This window comes from Eptesicus fuscus, chromosome 18 (genome assembly GCF_027574615.1).
Source record: "Eptesicus fuscus isolate TK198812 chromosome 18, DD_ASM_mEF_20220401, whole genome shotgun sequence".
Taxonomy (NCBI): Eukaryota; Metazoa; Chordata; class Mammalia; order Chiroptera; family Vespertilionidae; genus Eptesicus; species Eptesicus fuscus.
Genome location: NC_072490.1, coordinates 21,343,214 through 21,360,996, shown reverse-complemented (window position 1 = coordinate 21,360,996; position 17,783 = coordinate 21,343,214). Strand labels below are relative to the sequence as shown.

The following is a 17,783-nucleotide window of genomic DNA, read 5'->3' as shown; positions in this document are numbered from 1 at the left end:
CTGGGAGCGTGTAAATGTGAGTTGAGGAAGTAAGTTTTGCCTTACTGAAGAGTCAGATTGGGGTGGTCAGATATTGAAACTTTTTCACTGGGGAACTTGGTAAAGAGCTCTCCATGGGATTGATTGAGGACATGGTGGTATCTCAGTTCAATTCTCCCCTCTGCCTAATCCTGTCTACTTCACTTCCCAGATAGTTGATCCTGAGAACACTCGCCAGTAAAATTTCTATATGCAACTCTCCTCAGCATCTGCTTTCCAGGGAACCTGATCTAAGAAATTTGCCCTCTGTGAAGGACTGCAAGGAGCCCCCTCTATTTTTAAATGTCTTGTTTTATAAAGCTAACCTCACCCATGATCTTCTGGAGCACTTCGCTCTCTTGTGACTTCCCCATCTTTGCTGCAATAGCTTGCCTGTAAACGGCTGGAGTGTATTTCATGTGGGGGCCTTTATCTGTATCCTTGCTTGGGAATTTTTTACTCCAAATAGTTGCCCACAATTTTCCACATATCGTAATTTTTCTAAAAGAAGTTAGTTATTATTAAAGGAAAATATTATTTGGTCCTTTTTTATAGTGGCTCACAAAAAATGGTATTTATGTATTTTATTATTGGAAACAGAATCCAGAGAATATCATAAGGCGAAATGTGTTAGAAACATCAGTTCTTCATTCACATATACAGCAAACCTTCAACACTGTGTAATTTGTTCCAACATTTGTTTCTTCATTCTTCTATAACGCTTTCCACATATCATCCAACAATATTTGCTGACAAAGATATACATTTTAGGTCTCACCACATGCTTTTTGGGGAGTATTATTTCAGCCATTTTAACTGTACAGAGCAACTGTTTCCCCAATGGTCGTGGCTGTACTTTTTACCTTTGCTTTAGAATCAGAAACCTCAAAAGAAGCTTCTAAATATTTATTACCACATTTCACGACACTTTGTAAAATCCTATATTTAGTGTTGCATGACTTTATCAATCCCTGAAAAATTGTAATGGCTTTTCTTCAGGTTTGAGATGCTTAGTTTTAATACATCCTACTATTATTTATGGCAGCATGCTAACATTTGCTACTGCTATTTCTGGCAGTATGGCAAACTAGATTACCCAGAAATCTTCCTGTTATAAAATACACCTGCTAGATAAAATGTAAAAGAAATATAATTTTTAAATGTGTAGCTGAGCTAGAAAGCACGTAAGGAAATTCCCAATGGGCTAAAAAGGAAGTATACACTGAAAACGAGAGCCAAACTACACTAGATGGTGTGACAGCTGAGGAGTGGGTTCAGGAGAGGGAGATGGAATCTTGTCTCAGTCACACAGAGGTTTAGATCTTAGTGCCTACACAGGAATAGGAGAAAATGCTGTGGGATTCCATGAGTTTAAGATTGCATCTGACATCCCCATAGAAAGCTGGGGCCTTTGAAGAGTCACTCCAGCAAAACTATCTAGTCACTGGTACAGAATAGTGTCTGAAGAATATTTGCATGCCTTCCTTTAGATTTTAGATAGAAAAAAACTTTCTTGAAAATCTATAACTATATCCCTATTGAGTTGGTATTACAATATTTGTATCTGTATGGTTCTGGGAACTTTATGCCAATAAGTTAACATGAAAGGTGTGAGATTGTGAAAACCCTGGGCATTTGGCAAAGTAAATGTAAAACTTCTCTGGAGGAACTCCCTTAATCCAGAGAGTACAAGATTCCCAGCAGTAGAGTTCTGAAGGGTGCTGAAGAGTTCACAATACAAAATTACAGAGCACAAAGGAAACAACATGCCACCAGTGAGAGTCAGCATACTCAATAAGCAGCAGTAGTATACTATCAAGAACTTTATATAAAAGAACTCTGGGTAGTAAAGAAAAAAATGTGTGCTTAAAATAGTTAAGGATATAATTGGAATAAAAACCATGAAAAAGAAGCAGACACCATGAAAAAGATCAAGAAGACTTGAAAAAAAGAAACAAATACAACCAAATAGAACTTTTAAAAATGGAAAATATAGCCACTGACATTAAAAATTCAGTGGACAGCCGAAGCCGGTTTGGCTCAGTGGATAGGGCGTCGGCCTGCGGACTCAAGGGTCCCAGGTTCGATTCCGGTCAAGGGCATGTGTCTTGGTTGCGGGCACATCCCCAGTAGGGGGTGTGCAAGAGGTGGCTGATTGATGTTTCTCTCTCATCGATGTTTCTGCTCTCTATCCCTCTCTCTTCCTCTCTGTAAAAAATCAATAAAATATATTTAAAAAAATAAAAAAAATAAAAACTCAGTGGACAGATTAAAAAGTAGCTTTGACCCAGCTAAAGACAGAATTAATACACTGGAAAATAGATCTAATTGGAAATTGTGATGCAGTTACTTTAATTTTGCTTTTGGACATCTGGCGGGTTATTTGAAGTGAAAGCCTGTTTTGAGTTATTCCCTCAACTCTTGTTCTGCTTTAGTGCACAAATCTCATGCATTTCTGGCTTCTTCCCCTCTCAGTATGTATTGCTATGAGTGGACCATTTTGCCAGAGATAGTCCTACATGTTGCATACTCTAATATCCTAAATGAATCTGCTTTCTTACTGATAAAGGATAATATTTGATAATATTGAAAGAAGCTGCAGTTTAGATTACTGATCCAGTATTGGTTATCCTGCAGGGAAATAAGAAAACTAGAGATAGGCAAATTAGTCCCGGGTTTAAAAAAGGTGGATAAAGCAGATTTTATAAAATAGATAACCTAAATTTGCTCACTAAAAAGATTCTAAATAAGATAAAGTAATTTTAAACAATTATATTAAGAAGAATTGTAGTAACAATTATATTAAGAAACTCAGGAATTAACTTTGATTCAAAAGAGCAAGTTATTCTATCTATCTATCTATCTATCTATCTATCTATCTACCTACCTACCTATCTGTCTATCATCTATCTAATTTACTGATAGATCAATAGAGTGTTATAGATAGAATATACACAAATTCTTCTAGGCAGGTTAGATAAATGTGCATTATGTTAGTTAAGGTGCAGGGAATAGAAACTATTTTAAGTATTTTAAAGGGAAAAGAATCTACCATATTTCATCAAAACTTTATCAGTACTAACTGGTTTGGCTCAGTGGATGAAGCGTTGGCCTGCAGATGGAGGGGATCCCAGGTTCGATTCTGGTCAAGGGCACGTACCTCGTTTGGATTGCAGGCTCCTTCCTGGTTCAGGCTCTGGTCAGGACACATGCAGTAGGCAACCGATCGATGTGTTTCTCTCACATTGCTGTTTCTCTCTGTCTTCCCCTCTCTCTAAAAATCAATGAAAAAATATCCTCGGGTGAGGATTAAAAAAACATTATTAACTGTCAGATGCCTCATTATTTCTAAGAAATTCAAAGTGTTATCAAACTATGACAAAATGCCTTACTGAATCTTGAGTGAATTGCTTACTTTAACCTTTTATTGTTTTGAAGTTACTTCATTTATTTTGAGTGATTGATTATTTCTACTGCTTTCGGTTTCATGGTTTCATTGTTTGACATGAGATAGGCAATTCTTTTGCACTAATCTCAGTAACAAAACTGGGAAGCTCTGCTACAAGGTGGGGCTAGCACACCGCAACCCATGGGGCCAAATCTGTAGGTAAAGTTTTACTGGAGCAGAACCATGCCCTGGTGCTTCTCTATAGTCTATGGCTCCTTTTGTGCTATCTCAGCAGAGTTGAGTAGTTATAGCAGAGGTTGTATGACTCCCAAGGAAAGGCTGGCCCTTTATAAAAAAAATTTGCCAACTGCTACTAGAGGGAAATATGTAAGAGCTACCACTTCTGATACTGTGGCACACTATACCAAGTCTTTATGTGGAGTAAAAAAAAAAAAATCTTATCCAACAAAAACAATATTATCCAAAAAAATCTTATCCAAAAAAAAATCTCTTATCCAACATGGCCAGGATGAATGTTAGTTGATTAATTGAATCATCCAGCCAGTCGACAAATAAATATAGAGAAACTACCACTGACCAGACAACTTATTTAAGGGGCTTGGAATCAGGTAGTAAACAAATCACTGTTTTTACGGAGCTTATATTCTAGTTGGCTATGGTAGGGCAGGCAGGATAGAGGGCAATAGAGGAGATAGAAAGTAACTGAATTAATATGTGCAACAGATATGTGTAATATGTGTCAACTCATGATAAGTATGTGTGAAAAATAAAGCAAGGAAGGAAGTGCTGGAGGCAGGGCTTTAAATGGAAGTCAGGGAAGCCTCATAAAGGAAATGGCATTGGAGTGAGGACCCGAAGGAGGTGAGGACAGGGTTTGCAGGTGGAGGGGAAAACCCCTCAAAGGCAGTAAGGGGGGATGTGCAGCATGTTTTGATGAAAAAGTAAGAAGGTGCATGTGTTTACAAGAGAGAAATAAGTAGGAAATAAGACCAAACGGGTAAGAAGAAATGGGGACGGGATGGTGCAGATGATGGGCCGCAATGCAGGCTTTGGTTTTTCCTGGGAGGGGAGAAGCTGTTGGAGACTTTTGAGCAGAGGAGTAATATGAACCTTCTTAACTGGATGCCTCTGCTGCTTTGTTGAGGAAATGGAGCAAGACTAAAAGCCCATTAGATAGGGGTTTGGAGGCAATTAAAGAGCACTTATAATAATCCATGTATGAGCTGGTGGCTTAGACCATCAAGGTGGTGATGAAGATGGTGAAAAGCTATATGCAAACTTTTCATGGTGGAAACCTTTGAATATATTAAAAATTGAGAGAATATAATAAATTCTTGCAACTTCAAAACATGATTAACTTATTATTTTTATTAATTATTTTTATTAATTATTTTTATTAATTATTTCTAAGAAATTCAATTATTAGGTCTAATTATTTTTCATCTATAACCCACCCAGTTTTCCCCTACCATTTTATTTTGAAAAAATCCCAAACAATTCTGGATCTATTTTGAAGGTATAACCAACCGGATTTGCTGTCAGTTTAGATATGGAGTATGAGATTCAAGGGTTATTTCTAGAGTGCCAGGAAGCTGAGAATGAGATGGGAGAGACTAAAAGTGGAAAAGAGCTTTTTCCAGTGGGAGTGAGAGTGGAAATCTGGAGCTTGGATTTTTACAGAATAGTATGAGATGTCTATTAGCTATTCAAGAAAAGAGATCTTTACAAGCAGTGGGATATATCTATCTATCTATCTATCTATCTATCTATCTATCTATCTATTATCTATCTATCTATCTATCTACCTATCATCTATCTTTTTCTATGTTTATCTATCTCTATGTCGAGATATATCCAGACTTTTTAGTGTGGAAATTTGGAGGGGGGCATTCTTTATAATTGGCATCTACTGACCTCTCCCATTACATTTTGCTACAATTCTCCATAGGCATTGGGCCCTCTTTTGGCCCTTTGAATGCCAGAAACTTCAAAATGTTGTTGAATACTAGAAAAATGTAGGGGAGATTAAAAAAATCCTGATGCTCAGGTTGCATCCCATACTCTTAGGTATATCAGCAATATCTGGGGTGGAGCGAGGCATCAGTTGTTTTTTAGAATTTCCAGATGATTCCAATATGCAGCAGAGTTTGGAAATGGACTGCTGTAGCCCCTGGCTACTCCCAAGTGTGGTTCTCTACCCAGCAAATGTGTCCTCCCATCAGCGGCGTTGGCCTCGCCTGAGAGCTTGTTAAAAATGCAGAAGCTCAGGTCTCACCCTGCCCTCCTGAATCAGAACCTGTGTTTTAACAAGCTCTTCCAGGGATTTCTGTTTACCTGACTGTCTGAGAAGCACCATGTCGATCTCTTGCCTTTATGTCTTTGTAGAAGCCATCTTCTCTGTCAAGTTGTCTGCCTCCCATCCTGCTGCCTCATTCCCACTTATCCTTTAAGATTGACCTCAGGCATCTCCGTTCCTCCTTCTTTCCCCCCTACCTCCCCCCCCGCCCCCCGCCTCTTTCTCCTGGGAAGACTTTCTTATTCTTCCTTCCACATACTCAAGGCTATTCTTCTGGGGACACCCTGTATTGACATTGGTTATATCCCTGTTATAGTTTACTGTAATTGTTTAGCCAATAGTCTCCTAGGCTAGGAACTAACAGTGGCAGAGATTACATCACTGGTAGTGGGTGCTTGGTCAGTGTTGAACTGAGTAGTGTCTATCAGTAAGGTGGAAATCAGTCAGAAGGGACTCACAAGTCTAGATGGCAAGTTCCTGGATCTGCCCGATCAAATCATTGGAGAGACTGGCTCTAACAAACAGCAGGCCTGCTGTGTGTGAGCTCTGACCTTGCGACTGCATGATGCTGTTAATTATCTTTTCTCTTCCTTGATAGGAGGGAGACTGTGGCTTGCTAGGCAATAACTTCCTCATAGCTGTGGTGGAGAAGGAGGGGTTAGGATAGCTTGGGTTTCTTTTAAGACTTTATTAAAATTATTCCCTATGATAACTTCTTTTCTTTTTTTTATAAACTCATTCATTATTTTTTAAAATATATTTTTATTGATTTCAGAGAGGAAGGGAGAGAGAGAGAGAGATAGAAACATCAACGATGAGAGAGAATCATTGATTGGCTGCTTCCTGCACGTCCCCTACTGGGGATCGAGCCCACAACCTGGGCATGTGCCTTTGACTGGAATCGAACCCGGGACCCTTCAGTCTCCAGGCCGATGCTCTATCCACTGAGCCAAACCAGCTAGGGCATAACTTCTTTTCTTAATTGTGTAATCAATACACAGGAAATATATGTAAGTTAAACCATTATCCTGTACACCCTAAACTTATACAGTGATGTATATCAATTATATCTTGATAAAACTGAACAAACCCCCACAAAAAATACAAATTATTTGTATTTCTGTCATTGGTATATAGCAGCATCACTCTCTAGCTCTATTTGGGGTCATCCCATTCTCAATGCAGTGGCTGCTACTTGGAGATGTCGGTGACAGCAGCTGTCCTTTCCCCTAGAGGAGAATAAAAACGCAACCTCCCTTCCACCTAGTCTCTGGCCCAGTTACTGTGGGTGATTGTTCCTTTGGTTGATGACAAGGTGACTCCAGACTAAAATGCACTTTTTATTCTTAGATATAATTTTCAGGTTTGGAGGGGAATTGTGTGTCATGGGGAAGACAGAAGCAAAGGCTCTTGTGATTAATGGAAAGAAAGAAGTCTATTTTGCCTTTAGTCCCTTTCTTTGTTCCTTGGTCTGTCTCATTCTCCCTTATCCATTGTCCTGCACTGACCATTATGATTGTGTGACCACACACAGCTTTTTCATCTATTTATCAGTATGGTTCACACATCCCAAACGACAGCAGAGACATTAGGAAGTATAACTTAAACAGGGAAGATGACCAGTCTTTCTTATTGTTCTTTGGCATTTGTGTTGTTTTAAATTACTTTTTCTTGCTAATTATCCTGGGAGACAGTGAGTGTAAAGGGCCTTACATTTGACTACAAATGAAGTCAGAGAAGGCTGGTATCTTCTATTTGCAGAAATGAATTTTTAAAAAATGAATCTTCTGAAGAGTACATTAATCTTTTCATTAGAATGGGAAAAATTTCTGTGAAGGGTGGCATGCTGAATGCCTTAAAGAAAAACTTCAATGGAGATGCCTGACGAAAGTCTAACAAGGATTTCTTGAGGCTTATATAACTGTAGAGTAAGAGGCATCTATTGTTTCCAGCCTGTTCAGTTTTTCTCTTTCTCTTTTCTAAATTGTACATCTGTCATCTTTTTTAAAAAAACCTGTATTTCAAAACCCTTCACCTCTTTCAGTCCAAAGAAATTTCTGAGAAGTCCTGTTTGTGATGGAAAGATGGATTTGCATAATAAAATATAATTCATAAAGATAATTTGAGCATAAAGTAGACCAGAAGATTAACTTTTCTAGAGCTGGAAGATGAATTTGGCAAGTTTGACATATATGTATAAAAATCATATAGCATATATTTGTGAGAAATGAGAGTAGATATAAATATTCTTTTTGAGTAGTCCAGATAATTAGAAAAGAAGTAGAGGGGGAGGGACCCACTAGAAATAAGAAGATATAATTTCATGTGTAACCAGAAGAAATGTGCCAAGTAACTCACTAATTCAAATAGTCAAGAAAAATATAGGAAAAGTCCTAGGAAGCATAATTAGCTATTAAGTTGAAACATTTGCAAAATATCACAGTTATAAATTACAATTTTTCATCCAAGAGACCTGAGTGATGCTTTATCAACAAATCCCAAAATATTTTCAGGAGGTCTCAACAGGAAATACTTGTACTTGATGCAGGTCTTTTCACCTAGAGGGGGAAGTGGCTTACTTTGAAAGGTTTATTTCTTATTTTTATTTTAAAATTGAATTTATTGGGGTGACATTGGTTAATAAAATGATATAAGTTTCAGGGGTACAATTCTATAATACATCATCTGTATAATTGCATTGTATGTTCACAATGCAAGTCAAGTTGTCTTCCTCACTTCTCATTTTTTAAAAGCTTTCTGGAAGTCTGCCACTTACACGTTCTGGGCTTCATTTCTTCTCCATGAAAAATGGAAGGAACTGTGTCTGTCACCCATTTGTCTCCCAAGGTTGTTGTAGAGCATCTACAGGAAGTCCATTTATCCACAGTGCTGTGCTGTGACTGACAGGCCAATGGGCCTCTCTGGCTCAATAATATGTTCTTGGTTTCTTCTGCTTTAGGGAAGGGAGTATCTTATTATCCCCTAACCTCCTATTGATAATATTTACTTGCTGCAGTTCAGACAGCTCTTGATTGAATATGGAACCCAAAAACTTACCTTAGACATGAACCTTGACCAGAGGACTCATTTCTAGGTCTGGCTGCCATAACACCTCTTAACAAAGCTTGCTGGGAATGAATCAAAGGTTCCAATCACGGTATCTTCTGGGTGTGCTCAGGACTCTTTTGTGCTGTCACTGGTTATGTCTGAGACTGTCTAACTGGAGATTTGATATGGGTAGAGGGTGGAAGGGGTCTAGGACCATGGATGCTTTTTATTTATTAAATTTTTTTCCTGGTGCTTATAGAGCCACTGGAATCTCATCCCTGTGGCTTTGGACAGAGCAACATTAAGAAGAAACAAGTATTACTATAGTGTTTGGGGTAGAAGTTGGCATCACTTTTTTCCTGAGAAATAATACTGTCAATGATGGTTAGGTTCTGTGGGCATATTAATAACATAATTCATCTATAGATGGGATAAGTGGACTTCTGAGATCTATTCTACACTGTCTATAACCTTGTTTCTATGAGAATAATGTATCCTGATTTCCAAAGAATGGACTAAAACACATTTGGGAGGCAATCCATTTGCGGGTGAGGGACGGTGGGGGGGGTGGGGGGTGGGGGAGAAACTGATGTGGTGCAGCTATGATGGAGAGTTCAGAAAAAGTGGTTCCAGCTGGCGTTCACTAGTGCTTGCAGATTTCAGTCTCCTGCCTGTAAGTGTCTTGATAGCTCTTCATATCTCTTGTTGGTTTAGGAGGTTGAATGTATGCAATTCTCAAGTGAAGAGGTTTATTTTCTATTCATCTGCCGTCTGTGATTCCCCTGAAGCCTTCTTCTTAATGCAATGACATTTTATCTTTGTAGTTTGGTAAAAGAGTTTTAAAAACATTTTACATTAATAAATAAATGCTGAATTTTCTTTAAAGTTTTTACTGAATTTATTGGGGTGAGATTATTTAATAAAATTATATAGGTTTCAAATTTACAGTTCTATACTATATCACCTGTATATTGTATTGTGTGTTCACCATCCAAAGTGAAGTCTCTTTCCACCACCATTTCTCCTCTCTTTACCCTTTCCCATCTCTCTCCATCCCCCTTCCCTCTTGTAATCACCATGCTGTTTACTTTTTCATTTGAACATTTTTGGGGACGGTGTCTATCTTTTATTCTTGATCAACTTTGCCAGAAGTTTGTTTATTTTATTAGGATTTTTCAAGAGTCAACTTGTAGTTCATTGATCTTTTTTCTCTGATTATTTTTTCCCTAGTAAATTAGTTTTTATTTTATCTTTACTTTATTAATTTTTTTCTAACATCTTAAGTTGCAAGCTCAGTGAATTAATTCTAAGCTTTTCTTCTTTTCTAATGAACTAAGTTATAACATTTTAAAGGTACTGTTATTTTTTTATAATTCAATTCCATATATTCTCTAATTTTTATTTTGATGGTTTCTTTTAGTCTGAATACTTAAGAACATTTCTTAATTTCCAAATGCACATTAAAAATTCTCTTTGTAAAATTGCATTATTGTCCATATGAAAATAATTATTAAAAACTTGAATTTTGCTTTATGTGTAGCAAGTTGTCAATTTTGAACACCCTGTTTGTTCTCAAAAAGGTAGTTTAAAAATATTTATTGATTTCAGAGAGGAAGGAAAGGAAGAGAGATAGAAACATCAATGATGAGAATCATTGATTGGCTGCCTCCTGCACGCCCCCTACTGGGCATCGAGCCTGCAACCTGGGCATGTGTCCTTGACCGTAATTGAACCCAGCACCCTTTAGTCTGCAGGCCCATGCTCTTTCACTGAGCCAAACTGGCCAGGGCAAGCGTAGGTATTTTTTAATTGTTGGGTTCATTATCCTTTATGTTTTTTAAACACTTGTTTATATGTTGTTCAAATTTTGTATATTCTTACCTTTTTTGGGGGTAAGAATTTAATATAGCAGTAACCAAAAGTGTGTAAAATTCCAAATATAATACATATTATATATATTGTAAAACTTCTCATAAAAATTTTTTATCTATTGTCAACATATGTATTTTTCTTCTGTCAAGTTTTGTTTTTAAATATAAAGCTATATTTTATTTATTTATTTATTTAATTTTTTTTATTGAGGTATTAATGTGTACATATCTTACCATTGCCCCCCCCACCCCGCTCCCATATATGCCCTCACCCCCCAGAGTTTTGCATGTGAACATTTTAATTAAATTTAAAATCTTTGTATTATTTTAGTGAAGTGACCCTTTAAAAAATATATTGTTTTCATTGATTTTTTTAGAGAGAAAGGAAGGGAGAGGGATAGAGAGATAAATATCTATGAGAGAGAAACATCATCAGTCGGCTATCTCCTGCATGACCCCTACTGGGGATCAAGCATGTGCCCTGACCAGAACTGAACTGTGACCTTATGGTTCATGAGTTGATGCTCAACCACTGAGCCACACTGGCCGGGCTGAAATGACCCTTTTAATCATGAAGTAGTCATCCTTTATTTTTTCTAATACTTTTAAAAAGATTCCTTTATTGGATATTAATATAGCTGCACTTTGCTAATTTTATATTTACAATTGTCTTTATAGAGAAAAATTGGCAGCAACAGAAATGTTTGACACTAGGATATTGGATATACAAAAGGTAATATATTCACATTTGGAATACTGTGCATCTATATAACATAATATTATATCTTCTAATCATTAAGAAAAAAGGAAACTAGAAAATAACTTGTATTATAGTGATACTAATTTTGTATTCCCTAGATACATATGTGAATATGTGTAGAGCAAATAGCCTGATATTATCTACCAGAGTGTAAATATTAGTTACTTTAGGGTAGAGGAATTATGAATGGTTACTACTTTTTGTTCTCTTTTAAAAACATATTTCCATGTCATGAGTTAATAAATATGTCACTTTTATTAATAGAAATACAATATAGCTTTTTATTTGACAAAAAGCCTTCCCCATTATACTGTAGTTTATAAATAGAAATTTTGAGCTAGAAAAATCATTGTTCTTCAAAATTATATTTAAAAAATGTCCAGATGTTTTCTTATGTGCTGGGTAGAATTTTTAAAGACTAAAATGACTACTGTTATATGAACTTTAATTTCTAATATACAGTATGTGAATAGAATAAGAAATTTTCATCTATTTTATTCTCAACAAATAGTTTATGATTAAAGTAATCATAAACTCAGAGTGGAATGTGGAATAATGAATTTCAAAAAATACTATTACATGATTTTCTATTTCAAACTGATATATTTTAGGAAAGATAGAAGTTTAGAAGATTAAATGCCAGTTTCTTTTTTGGAGCCATTAATGAATAGAGAGAAATCTCTTCAAGTTAGATCAGATGGGTGAGCATGTTTTATGTACAATATATTATTTTGTTAGTATTCTCCTCATAGTTTAGTAGATGAGTTGCAGCAACATAGCAACAAAATAAAACTGTCACTTGGTGGAGCTAGAATACTGTGCAATTCCAATATACTCTTCCAGCAGATTTCTTGAGAAAAATGATTTTATAGCAAAATTTAAGACTCATACACCAGCTGCCTTTGAGGAAACCAGTTTTTATGGTTTTCTTTATTATTGTGCCAGAGTTTAAATAAGTGCCAAATTTGTTGGGCAGAAAGGTCTTTTACTTATTTTCATCAAGCTGATTTCAATACTATAAACTCATCCCCCAGGAGTCATTAAATAGGTATATCCTTTAGTGATTCAGTGCTATCTTAGCATATTTTGTATGGTACCTAAAAGCCCACAATCATTTAACTTGCTAAGTCAAGTACTGTAGAATCAATGTGGGCTTTTATGATGCCTGGAAAGAAACACCCAAATGATGTTACACTAGTGCTTGTTGGTGGATACCAGCTTTTGGAATTCATTAGCAAGGTTGGGGATTTTAGGGTCACTCCAAATATGGATCAAAACCTTTAAGATAAAATTTTAGGGTGGTCATTAAATAAAGGCTATGATAGCCTTAAGAAAAATTTTCCCAAGAATGAATTGAACTCTTGGAAAATTCTAGATCAGAGCCTTCCTTATATTGATCTACCCAAAATTGAAAATTCAAAGACAGATTATTATTTTTACATTTATGTGTGGGTAGGTAGAGTTTTGTCCCTTTTTTAGGTTACATTTTACCAACTTTTCCTCTCAAGTAGTAGACATACTTCAAAAGGATCAATTCTAAAATAAGATTAATATTTTTTATACTTAAGAGGTCTTAGCTAAGATACATGTTTCTTGAATATACAAATAGAACGGTAAAATTAATGTAGATATGGACACTTACAATGACATGTGAAAAAGAATAATTGAGGGTTTTAAAGATTTCTTAGTTTAGTTTGGTTATGATACCCTTATACCTGAATTTTTTCTTTTTTTCACAACAGGAGAATTAGCCTTCTGTGACACATTATTGTCAGGGCAGTCCAGGTTTTGTGGGACTTGACCTTGAAGCCCTATGCAATTTTGGTCTCATGTATGTAAAAGGACATAAAATTACAAATGCAAGGTTAGGCACAAACGTCCACATTTATTGGAAATTAGAAAAAAGTAACAAATTCAAAATTTAGAAAAGCTAAAAAGAATCCTAAAACATGACAGGATCCAGAGAAATATAGCTTTTAAATTCAATGCCAACACATCTGCATAATAATTTTCCACAGACTAGCTTCTGGCTCCATATATTTGCAATCCTGTTTCTTCTCAATGACCCCTATAATTTTAGTGTTGGAGTCCATGTTCATGTCACTAGAGGACTTCTTTTAAAAAATATATATTTTATTGATTTTTTACAGAGAGGAAGGGAGAGGGATAGAGAGTTAGAAACATCGATGAGAGAGAAACATCAATCAGCTGCCTCCTGCACACTCCCTACTGGGTATGTGCCCGCATCCAAGGTACATGCTCTTGACCGGAATCAAACCCGGGACCCTTGAGTCCGCAGGCCGATGCTCTATCCACTGAGCCAAACTTTTTTTTATTTTATTTTTATTTTTTTTATATTTTATTGATTTTTTACAGAGAGGAAGAGAGAGGGATAGAGAGTTAGAAACATATGAGAGAGAAACATCGACAGCTGCCTCTTGCACACCCCCTACTGGGTATGTGCCCGCAACCAAGGTCATGCTCTTGACCGGAATCAAACCCGGGACTCTTGAGTCCGCAGGCCGACGCTTATCCACTGAGCCAAACCAGTAAGGGCTAGAGGACTTTTTTTAAAAAAAATATTTTTCAATTATATTTGACATACAATATTGTGTTTGTTTCAGTTATACAACATAATGATTAGACATCTATATACTCCAATTTTATCATTGTATGACTTCTGTCTCTCACCTTAGTAAAACAATGCTGGATAATCTACTACAGTGCGCAGTGGGAGTATTTTGGAATTCACTTGTATCTCAGGAATGCCAGTAATAACAGGGTAGTGAATGCAAACCACATAATAACTCCCACTAAGCTCAAACTAAATGTATCTCCAACTCAACATCCCAGGGCTCTGGAAAGGCCCTATACAAATGAGGAGTCCTGAAATGTAAACTTCATTAGCTCCATAATCTACTTTTTTTTTTTTTAAAGTCATTCTATCATGATGTACCTTACCTGGTTAAAACTCACATTGTTTATAGGGTGACTAAAATTTTGGAAATTTTGTAAACCATTAACACTAAGGATGCTCACAAACGAAGGGATGGTAAATTTGGGTAAAAATATTTTAAAGAATATTTCTTGTATAAATAAGGAGAACATACACATAGGGCATGTTACTTCAAGAAGTTTTCTAAGAATTGTTTCTTGGTTTTAGTAAAGAGTGCTGAAGGAAATAAAGGCATAAAGACTTTAACTTTTTATTCACCATCATTCACTCATTCTATACCTGATATACCATTAGAAAATATTTAAAAATATAGCTTAAAAGGCATATGTACTTTCTTGTTATTTAATTAAAAAATATATATTTTAAAAAAATATATGTATTTCTTGATTTCTAAGAGGTAGGGAGAGATAGAAACATTAAGAGAGAGAGAAGCATTGATCAGCTGCCTCTTGCATGCCCCACATTGGTAAATCAAGCCCTGAACCTGAGCATGTGCCCTGACCAGGAATCAAACCGTGACCTCCTGGTTCCTAGGTCGACGCTCAACCACTGAGCCAAGCCAGCCAGGCTAATCCATATTCGTAATCTATTAGAAAGATTTGTAACTACAGCAGTAAAATTTTTTATTTCATGGAGCATATCTATGTTATTGAAAGACTTCCCCTTTTAGTGTTCAAGTAAAAAAAAAAAAAAACTAACACAGCCTTGTTCAAATATGCAATTGTTTTTGGTTGATGATGTAGGCAAATCTCCTGACTCCTGAATAGAGCACTCTATGCATCTCTTCCTTTGTTGAACATTAAAACCATAGTAATAGTGATAGTCAATGTTTATCAAGTGCTTGCTAGGAGTTGGGCACTTAGCTAATTGCTTTACATGCATTTTTTGTCTAATCCTCAAAACAGGATTAAAGTAGGTACTACTTTACAGATGAAGAAACTGAGGCTTTGAGAGTTTAAATGATAAGCCTAGATACATGCAATTTGTTAAGTGGCAGGCCTGGTGACTAAACAGAGACTTAAAAAAAATCTATCTTGCAATATTGTCATAGAAGCAGTGAAGGATGGCAGTGGGGTTTGACATTCATAGATAACACTCGAATGACTACAACTTTGAAAAGGGAGAAGCCTTAAGTTTAGGAGAGAGTATAGCATAGGAAAGAACATTTGAAGTCCAGCACCAAAATCAACTGTGTGTGTTTGTATCATGGCTCCATCATTTACTAGCTGGTTGACTTTTGGCAAGTTACTTAGCCTCAGTTCCTCTTTTGTTGAAAGAGGATAAGATAATAAGGTGTGGGAATTTAATGAGATGTAATATAAGGCATTTAAACCAGTGCCATGCATAGTAAACCCTGAAAAAGGTATAAGCCAATATTGTCCACTTATGTTTAAGCTTATTTGTCCTTTGAAATAGAGTATGCGGCATGTGCAATGCTAAGTCAAAGTGTTACTTTTCTAATACATATATTATTTGGTTAAGAACCCTTAGGTATATTGGAAAATGTGTTCGTAGCAATAGTATAATCTATATATATAAAGAGCCAGGGTCGTAACATCCAAAGTGACTGAAGGCTCGACCGAAAGTCCAGTTGCGTGTGCAGCAGGTGAGCAGGCTGAACTGTTGACCTCTCGGGGAGAGAGAGAGACAGGGCTGATCAGCAGCGGCAGTGGCTGCTGGCGAGGCCTGAAGAGAGAAGCAGGGACCCTTGCCAGCAGCCAAGCTTCTCTCTCTCTCCCAGAGGTCAGCAGTTTAGTCGGCTAGCCAGCAGCCTGGGGCGGCTGCTGATCAGCCCCGCCTCTATGATCAGGTCCGGAGATGCTGACTGGTATAGAAACCAACCAATCAGAACCAAATCTGGGTGAAGTGCAAGGAGCAAATGGCTGCCTAGGAGACAGAGCTTTTGACACTGACTGGCATAGAAACCAACCAATCAGAACCAAATCTGGGTGAAGTGCGAAGGCAGAACCTAAGGTGGGGGCTGAGGAAGGGTTTTAAGGGCAACAGCTGTTTGGTGTAAGGTGTAAGAAAGTGGTTCAATTTTTTAATGACCAGTTTGGCAGTATAGTGCATATGGCTGGCTATCAGTCAAGATATAGGGATTATATGTTTTGGTCTGCCAAGAGCATCTCTTCCTGATGAAAAAGGCTTCCTCCCCCATTTAAGCAATCCTATCCTATATATAATTTATCTATACTAATAAAGGGTAATATGCTAATTAGACCGGGTCGACTGGCCATCTTCCGGACGTCTGACTTCCTTCTGGACAAAGCCATAGTGGTGGGGGCTGAGGAAGAGGCAGTTAGGGGTGATCAGGCTGGCAGGGGAGGGCAGTTGGGGGTGATCAGGCAGGCAGAGAGGTTAGGGGCAATCAGGCAGGCAGGCAGGTGAGCAGTTAGGAGCCAGTGGTCCCGGATTGCAAGAGGGATGTCCAACTGCCAGTTCCGGGCCTAAACTGACAGTTGGACATCCCCTGAGGGGTCCCAGATTGGGGAGGGTGCAGGCTGGGCTGAGGAACCCCCCTTCCATGTACAAATTTCATGCACTGGGCCTCTAGTATCAATATAAAAATCCTTTCTAATTTTAAAAACATGAAAACACTCCCCAGGAAAATAAAATTTAAAAAGTTTGTATCATATTTATATTTTACTTTGACTTAACGGATAATGCCACTATGTGAAAGAATTTCTAGTCCAGGTATGTTCCTATAGATGTTATGACTTTTCAAAGCTTAATCTACTATTTATGTTATAAAATTATTAATATCTTGTAGCTCAGCAGAAACAGTAATATAACATAATGAGAAAAGTGCATCTCTGCTCCCGATACTCTTAATAAACACATTATTCATTTTTTATTCAATTTAACTGCAAATAGCTATATTGAAAACATTGCCACAGGGTACATTTCTATTTTAGGGTGACAGGAAAATAACTCCTGAAGAGTCTCAGAAGTGAGAAACAAAATATAAATTGTATGGTAGATGGAAAAACATAAAAAGATTCTGATATCTATGAATAACTTCATTTCCCAGAGGAGTAAACATTAATGGCTTTAATTAGATTATAATTGCTCATGAGAGCCAGCTCTTGCATGAAATACAACTGACAATGCATTATGACTGAGCTTTTCTGTCAGCAACATAGGATGTATTAATAGAAATGCCATTCAAAGGCGGGCATTCCCCAAATGTAAACTAAGTCCTTAATCAGTGCCAACATGATAAAAAGCCACTCGCACAATTAGGTCAAATCCTATTCACTCTTGACAGTTTTACATCATGTTGAGGTTTCATACAGTATTGTATCTACCAAAGACTCCAGAAAGTTATTTCTTATGAATATTTCTTATTTCACAAATGGTATAAAAATAAACACATGAGAATATTTTTCTTTATTAGAAGTTTCTTTTTATATTGTTCCTCT

General features: G+C 36.8%; 1 long non-coding RNA gene across 4 annotated transcripts in view; it reads left to right on the top strand.

Annotated features, from left to right (window-relative positions):
- The window catches only part of LOC114235163 (uncharacterized), a 138,365-nt gene that overhangs the window by 8,920 nt on the left and 111,662 nt on the right, over nt 1–17,783 (top strand). Inside the window, exon 1 of one of the 4 annotated variants that reach the window (XR_008554486.1) lies at nt 12,084–12,103. The exons of the other annotated variants lie outside the window; for them this stretch is intronic. This is a non-coding gene — a long non-coding RNA (uncharacterized LOC114235163). Of the gene's footprint in view, nt 1–12,083; nt 12,104–17,783 lie in introns of those variants that run through there. 4 annotated transcript variants of the gene reach the window in all.